Raw genomic sequence first — 7,626 nt, forward strand, 5'->3', positions numbered from 1 at the left:
CATTGAAGTGTTTATTGGCAGTCCCCCCTTGGGCCGGACAAATTTCTGATCTCTTACAGCGGGCTTCCAGTGTTCCATGTAACCATTTAGGGGGTGATTTTTTGTGGCCCAAGTTTCCTGGAATGCGAGAAAGTCATGTCCAGAAATGAAATTATATATCTCTTGAGAGCTTATTTGATCGTGAATTCCGCTAATGTCCAAAGATCATATTGTTGATGGAGTCTGCTGGTTTGCTATGGTAGATGATACGAGTTGTGAAAAACATTTTTAATGGCTTTGTTATGAGTTTGCTGACGTAATGACTGTTCATCATGTCAAGATATTAGTCTATAACCACAAAAATGAAATCAGAGTCAGTGTATTGTTGTTCCAATGGACCTTATTACATTTATTTACTCATTCGATAAACAAAAACGAACATACAATAAAGTGAGCAACAAGTGGAAGAGTTCTGGAAATCAAAAGATTTCCTGACCTCGGGCATATAGTGGTAAGGTGACTTTTCAGTGATAAAGATTACAGTGGTCACAATAGAAAACACATCTTGTACTCCACAATAATAAAAAAGAATTGGAGTCGGAGTTAAGATGATGTAAGATAAAGGGAGTAGGTACTGGATGTGGACAAGGTCTTGAGTCAAGAGTGTTTTGGATGACCTCAATCCCCTCGTTTTGGGGGATATTTGTATGTAATGACTTCACATCCAAAGTGCAAAGTATGCATTGTGTATGATCGAATGGGAGTCCCGCAACCAAATTGACCATCGCCAGTGTATTCTTTATGTAGTATTAAGTATTTGGGACAAAGTCCTTAATAAAGTGATCTAATAAAGTCCTTAATAAAGTGATCTCCATTCTAGAATCGGATGCGGCTCTAGTATGGAGCCTCATCCTGATACAATGAGCCAGCCCGTTGGGGATTTTGCATTTTTATGCACCTTCGGCAGTGTATAAATCACTGGTGTTCTGGGAGATTTTGTATTCAAATAAAGGAATTAATTTTTGCTGAGGAAGCCCTTTCTTCCCTCTCTCTCCTTCCCTCTCACCCTAACCCCTTGCCTTACTAAGGGGTTAGGCATTCAGATTGACCAGTCCTGATGATGATCCCATAACCGTTGTTGGGGATCGAAACTAAGCCTACACTAAGCTCGCGTAGTTTGCGAAGTTCGTGCTACTTCGCACTACGCGAACTGCACGTAGCACAGTGCGAACACGCGTAGCGTAGTGTTGCGTAGTGCTGCGGTCATTTTTTGCTTGCTCGCGGTCCTCAACGTCAAGTTGGCGACCGCGAGCAAGCAAAATGACATCCCGGCTTGACTTTTTCCTTGTTCGCGATCGGCAACATCAAGTTGGCGATCGCGAGCATGGAAAATAAACCTCCCGGCAAGATTCCCAACGCGAGGAGGTCAGGTTTCTCAGTGCGAGGGGTCGCGTATGCTCGCGACCGCTCGCGATGAGAAACTACCAGTTCGCGTTGAGAAAGCTGCCGCTCGAGTAAAAATCTACTCGAGCAGCAGAAAACTACAGCTCGCACTGTGCAAGATGCCATTTTCAATGATTGCACAGTGCCGGTTGCTTGTCCGCACTGTGCAATCATTGAAAACAACATCTTGCACAGTGCGAACATGTTACTACGCAGTTCGCGAAGTGCTACGCGTAGCTCGCGTAGTGCAAACTTCACTTTGCGTAGCTTCGCGAAGTGCTACTTCGCGAACTACGCCCACCCTTAATCGAAACGTTATCGACTACAACATCTTAACTCCGACTTGAATTTCTTTTTTTTATTATTGTTTAGTACAAGATGTGTTTTCTATCATGACTATTGTAATCTTAATCACTGAAAAGTCACCTTACCACTATATGCCTGAGGTCAGGAAATCTTTTGATTTCCAGAACCCTTTCACTTGTTGCTCACTGTTCTTGTTTATTGAATGAGTAAATAAATGTAATAAAGTCCATCCAACACTGATTTCACTTTTGTGGTTATAGACTAATATCGTCCATAATAGGGACCACTGTTTCTAATCATATACTACTACTCTTGGTCCCTTCCGACTTACAGGGTTCCCATGTTCCTTATCACAGAGTTTATCATGTCAAGGCAGACCTTTGATAGACAAGGCTGCTGGTAGTCAACCACAATCTTGCCCAGGGTTGTGGTGAGAGTCCTGACCCAGGGAGTTGCTTTTGTGACCATATGCCTTGAGCGCTTTTCAAAATTGAAAACGGGGAGTCTTTGACTAGCGGGTACTTTGCAGCATGGGAGATGGGGGTGCCAGCGCACCTGGATACCCTGGTTCAAGGTGTGGGCGAATTTTAATGCCCCATTATCGGAGAGTTTCTGTGCTAGCTAAAAGGGAGCAGGCCCAGGTAGTAGAGATGAATGTTATCAAGGTAGCATCTGACAGTTGTGAACATCTTGGAGGAAGGAATTCAATGTACTCAATGTCACTGGATACCAATGCGTCAAATCCCACGGTTGCTTTAAGTAGTTTAATGAATTAATTAATCAGCATTTGTAGAGCGCATGGCTACTGGAAGACATCCCAGCCCTTAAAGCAGTCCAATCATGAACTCAGTGACATTGTTTAACGGAATAAAAAAGTTTCTATAAGTTTTCGAAAGGCCAAATGGTTAGTCTCAAGACAAAAATGGAGGGGAAGATGGTTCCACAACTTGGCGACATTATAAGGGAAAAGACGCCCTCCATTTCGTGATTTTTTTATTTTAGGGACTACCGCCAGGTATTTACTCTCTGAATGCAGAACCCTATTAGGACAATAGGGTGAGATGATGGACCGGCTAATGGGTGGTCTATTGGCAGACATTGCCTTGTGTGCAGTGCACAAAGCTTTAAACTGGACTCTCTTCTGGATGGGGAGCCAGTAAAGGTTGGAAATTGAGGGTTTTGCTGATTGAGGACTGGGAATATTCATGAGCAGACGTGCTGTGCAGTTTTGCACAGTCTGCAATCTTTTGATGGTAAGACAAGGGGCTCCCAGATAGAGGGCATTGGCATAATCAAGCCGGGAGAGAATCAATGCTTGAACCATCAATCTTCTGGTGTGAAAAAGGAGCAGAGGGAGGATCGTTCTAAGAATCCCATAGCAACTACCTGCCACCTTCCGCGCTTGCTCTCTGAAATCTAAATTGCAATCAAGCCATACTTCCAGGCTCTTAATCTGTTCTTTGGGGGGGGGGGGTGGTAATAGGACCAAAGCAGCTGGGCCAAGGCAGGTTTATGTTCAGAAAAGGAGATTTACCTAGGAGCATCAGCTCTGTTTTGGCCCCATTAAGTTTCAGGTACGAGCCCTCCATCCAGATTGACACCTTTTCTAGACACCCGGCTAGATCAGACCCAGTTTTGTCAAGCTGGCTGAAAGAGACAATCAGTTGTGTGTCGTCGGTATAGGTGACAATCTGGATACAGAACTGCTTCACTACCTCTGCCAGGGGGCACTTGTACACATTAAATAGAGTGGGGCTCAGGGATGATCCCTGAGGAACCCCACATCTAAGTGGCATACATTTGGAGGTCATTTCATCTTCAAATACCTGGAATGATCTGTTATTCAAGAAGAATTGCAGCCACTTAAGAGCTGTCACCACAACTCCTGCCTCCCTAAGTCTTTGAATGAGCAACTGATGATTTTTCTCACAAGAGCAGTTTCCGTGCCTTGTTGAGGTCTGAATCCAGTTTGTGAGGGATGGAGAGAATTGTTGCTCTCCAGAAATGCTGAGAGGACAGAGATTGCATATTTTTCAGCAATTTTGCTAATTCCTGGCAGTAAAGAAATTGGACAGTAATTCACCAATACCTCAGGGTCCAGGTTCGTTTTTATTAGAAGAGCTTTGACCATTGCCCATTTCCAAGTGGAGAGATAGGAACGGTGATTTGATTTAAAATAGTGGGGGGGGGACCAGGTCTCTAGGGGAGCCAGATTTCACTTGGTTAAGAATAGCTCGCAAGGAGGTCGGATTCAGCTGCGGAATTTCTGCTAATGAACAATCTTTAATTTGAGGCCCGTTAACCGCAGGTAGTGCATTTTGTTGAATTTTAGCCTGGGGAAAAGAGGAATAGATGTCCTGTATTTTTATTAAAAAAGAATGTTGCCATTTCGTTACAATTGGATGATGTGTCTTCAGATACAATAAGAGGGGAGGGAGGTTTGAGGAGAGATTTCGCAATGCGAAATATTTCGCGTCGGGAGTTGGAGGCTGAGGTGATTCTTTCTTTGTAGTAAATAGCCTGAGCACATCTAATTTCTTCCTTAGACATTTTTAGAGCCTCCCTATATTTATTCTTGTTAGTTGCTGAGAAATCTTTTCTCCAACTTCTCTCCAGATGTTTACAAGCATGCTTGATCTTGTGAAGCTTTGGAGAGTACCAGGCTTTTCTATTAACTCCTATCTTATTGGTAACCCATTTTTTAGTGAGCACAATGTCTAATGAGGATTCTAGCCATTCATCCAGCTTATCGTTCGCAATACTGGGATTTGGATCAGATGTTGGTCTGGTATTATTAGGAATCGACACCCAGGACTCTATTGGAAGTTTTGACCATTACGAACAAATTTTCTGGATTTCACAGCCGGCCAATTGGAGGGTGCCAGAAAAATGAAATCAGGCTGTAGTCTGACCAGGGCACAGGGATGGGGTTCCTGACCAAAAGGTCTTCAATATTTGAAAAAATAGGGTTGAGTATGTGTCCTTTAGTGTGAGTGGGGCCTCACACTTTTTGATTAAGTTTAAAGGCCCCCATGCCATCAATCAACTCACATGTAGCTGGCAGTGAGATGTCATCAAAATGTATATTAAAATCCCCTAATAGGGAAAAGTTGGAATGGGGGCTAGCTAGATTGGCTGTTATGTCCGGTAGATCCCTACAGAATCGGCCATAGGCCCCTGGGGGACGATACATTAAAATCCCAGAGAATGTACAGACATGGGAGACCGATTGCAAAGGAAAGACTATCGCAGTCGGGTATAGGACTTGCTGAAATACAGCAATTGAATTTAGATTTATAAATAATTCCAATGCCGCCTCCTCTGATCAGCTCTCGATCGAGTCTCTGAATCACATATACAGATGAGAGGGCTTGAACAAGGGCCGGGTCTGAATCATTAGTCATCCAAGTTTCTGTTAAAAACAGAACGTCAGGTTCCTCTTCTTCCTCTTGATGTTGCTCTTCTTGAGAATGTTGTGCTGGCCTTTTGAATGGTATTCTGGTATAAGTAATTTCTTGGTGAGGTCACAGGCAGTATCCAGTAGCCAGTATTTTCAGCTGAAAGTTCATGTAAGGCTTCATGGCTGGGCATGTGGTTTACTGAGGGCGCAGACTGTTAGAACAAACATTCTCCCAATGGCCATTGTGTATTTTTGAAGGTAACGTTTGGTTAGTTGGCTCCAGCGCTGATGGTGGAGCACTGAGATTGATGATGTGCGGAGTAGGATGGAACAGGAGGTATTTAATTTTTCTCTTCCTATTGAGGATCCGGTGCTTTTGTTAATATTACCCTTATAATTGGATTTTAGTGACTGTCTCGTCGGACTTGAATGGCAGATACAATGGAGCACATGAGGTGCTTCAGCGGACTGTAGGCCAGTTGGCAAAGAATACTCACGGGGGGCTTGTTGAACAACTTGTAGGAAAGTGTCCTCATGCTTCCGGTCGCTTATGTTGATAGTAGGTAATATATGGGTGTGCTGAGACTCGGGCTTCTCCTTGTTAGAGTTTGGTGCCTCCTCGATGTTTTGGGATATTTTGTGAGCACATGTTTTTGGAGAGTGCAACAGCCCCGCCCTCCCTGTGCTGAGATTTAGAGCTTGTTTAGGGTTTGATGTTGTAAACAAGGGGAACATTTTGAGAGAGCCAGCTCTGGTTTTTGTTAGCAATGTATTACTTTGTTTGCACTGTCTTTTCTTTTCTCTTTTACTGAGCAGACGAGATGAGTGTTTGTTGGTTTTAGAGACGTGTGTCCGGCAAGAGTTGCTCCTTACTTGTGGACTTTGCAGCGCGGTTACGAGGCTCTTGTTGGAAGATGTCAAGATTTGAACTTTAGAAGAGTGATTTAGTGCTGCGTGATCAGTAGCTGTGTGTATCCCTGCCAACCAGTCGTCCACAGGAGCTATTGAATTTATGCACTTTGGAGCTGATGATAATTCAAAGTGCTTTAGATGGTCCTGATCCAGGGTACCAGTGTTCTTTTTCCAGGCCGGGCCTTTTGAGAGGTGCTTTACTTCACCTAGAACACTAGTTTTGGAATGTCAGAAGGGTTATAAGCTATCTATAATTGGGGAGCAGCAGCAGGCAGACTGTACTAAGTTAGACGCTGATTGAGCTCTTGTTATTAGTTTATTCCAGTCTTCAAGCTTGCTATCGTTGCCGGCCGTTAACAAGGCTAGAATGTTCAGGAGCTCCACTTGAATGTCTAGTTTTTCTGAGTGGTAATTTAACACTGTTACTGTTGTTTGAAGGGTTTGCAGCAGCTGAGGCCATGCGGATGACATTAGAGAAAGTGTGGAGTATTTTTTGCTTGATTCGGATTTCTGGTTAGATGATTGGACTGAGTCCGTAAGGATGAAAGCCCCAGGAGAGATTGGTAGTTTACGTTCATGCCTGCTTGCTGCTGTGGGGAGACTGTCACTGTGCCCATATTGGTTTGGGGCAAGAGTGATTAAATGTCTCCCTTTGGTGATCATGCCACTGAGTGGTGGGGGACTGGGAGGGTCAGAGTAAGGAGAAAGTGGTATCAGGTTTACTGAAGAGTTTCATCGAACGGGTAGTTGTGATGCCATATGAGGTTGATCGATGTGTTGCAATAAAATAGTAGGAGAAGACCCAGTGGCTTTGCTTGGTGATGGTGTAATCAAGGAGTGTAGTTGGTGGAGATCCTGAACCAAAGGTGGCGGAGATTTAGGCCCTGTCAGTAGTCGGGAGGCAATCTAAAATCTTCCACAACTGGGCTGTCACTGAAGTCACTCTTGAGTGTCGCGACTTTAGGCTTTGGTGCGGGGTGAACTGTGGCCTTGGTTATTACCTGCTGTAAGCTTCCCTTTGATACTTCTGGGCCAGGGCTAGGGGATTGCCCCTTTGCCCCTCCTAGTTTTCTTTTTTTGGAAGTACGCTAACAGAGTGGGTGTGCGAGGAAGTGGCACCATGCTCCTGGGAGCTCATACTCATACTAATGGTTGCAGGAGCATGTGTGGGAGAGATTAATGAGTTTGTAATGGACATATCTACTGGTGGTTTGGGTGAGGTAACAGCATTACCAGCATGACCTGATGATACAGGCCTCTGATTTGTTTGCTTTGAGGTTGCAAGAGCCTTTCTTATTCTACCTGATCTCACTTTTTTGGATAGCTGGGAGCCCTTGAGGGTGCCACGCCTCGCCACTTCACTGCTGAGTAGTGTTACAAGTGGTTCAGAGGGACACCGAGCTCTGGGGACCCTGCACCCCGCAAACTACGCCAGATGGTGTTGAAGAAAAGGGCGGGGGGACATGACCATACCTTATCTGGTCTGTTCAAGGCTCCCAGACCAATGCCGCTGCTGAGTCCAAGCGACCTAGTGCCGTAGATGGAGAAGAACAGGTCCTAGGAGATACCAAGGAATCACACCACCA

Source organism: Triturus cristatus, chromosome 1_2, assembly GCF_964204655.1.
Source record: "Triturus cristatus chromosome 1_2, aTriCri1.1, whole genome shotgun sequence".
Classification (NCBI taxonomy): Eukaryota; Metazoa; Chordata; class Amphibia; order Caudata; family Salamandridae; genus Triturus; species Triturus cristatus.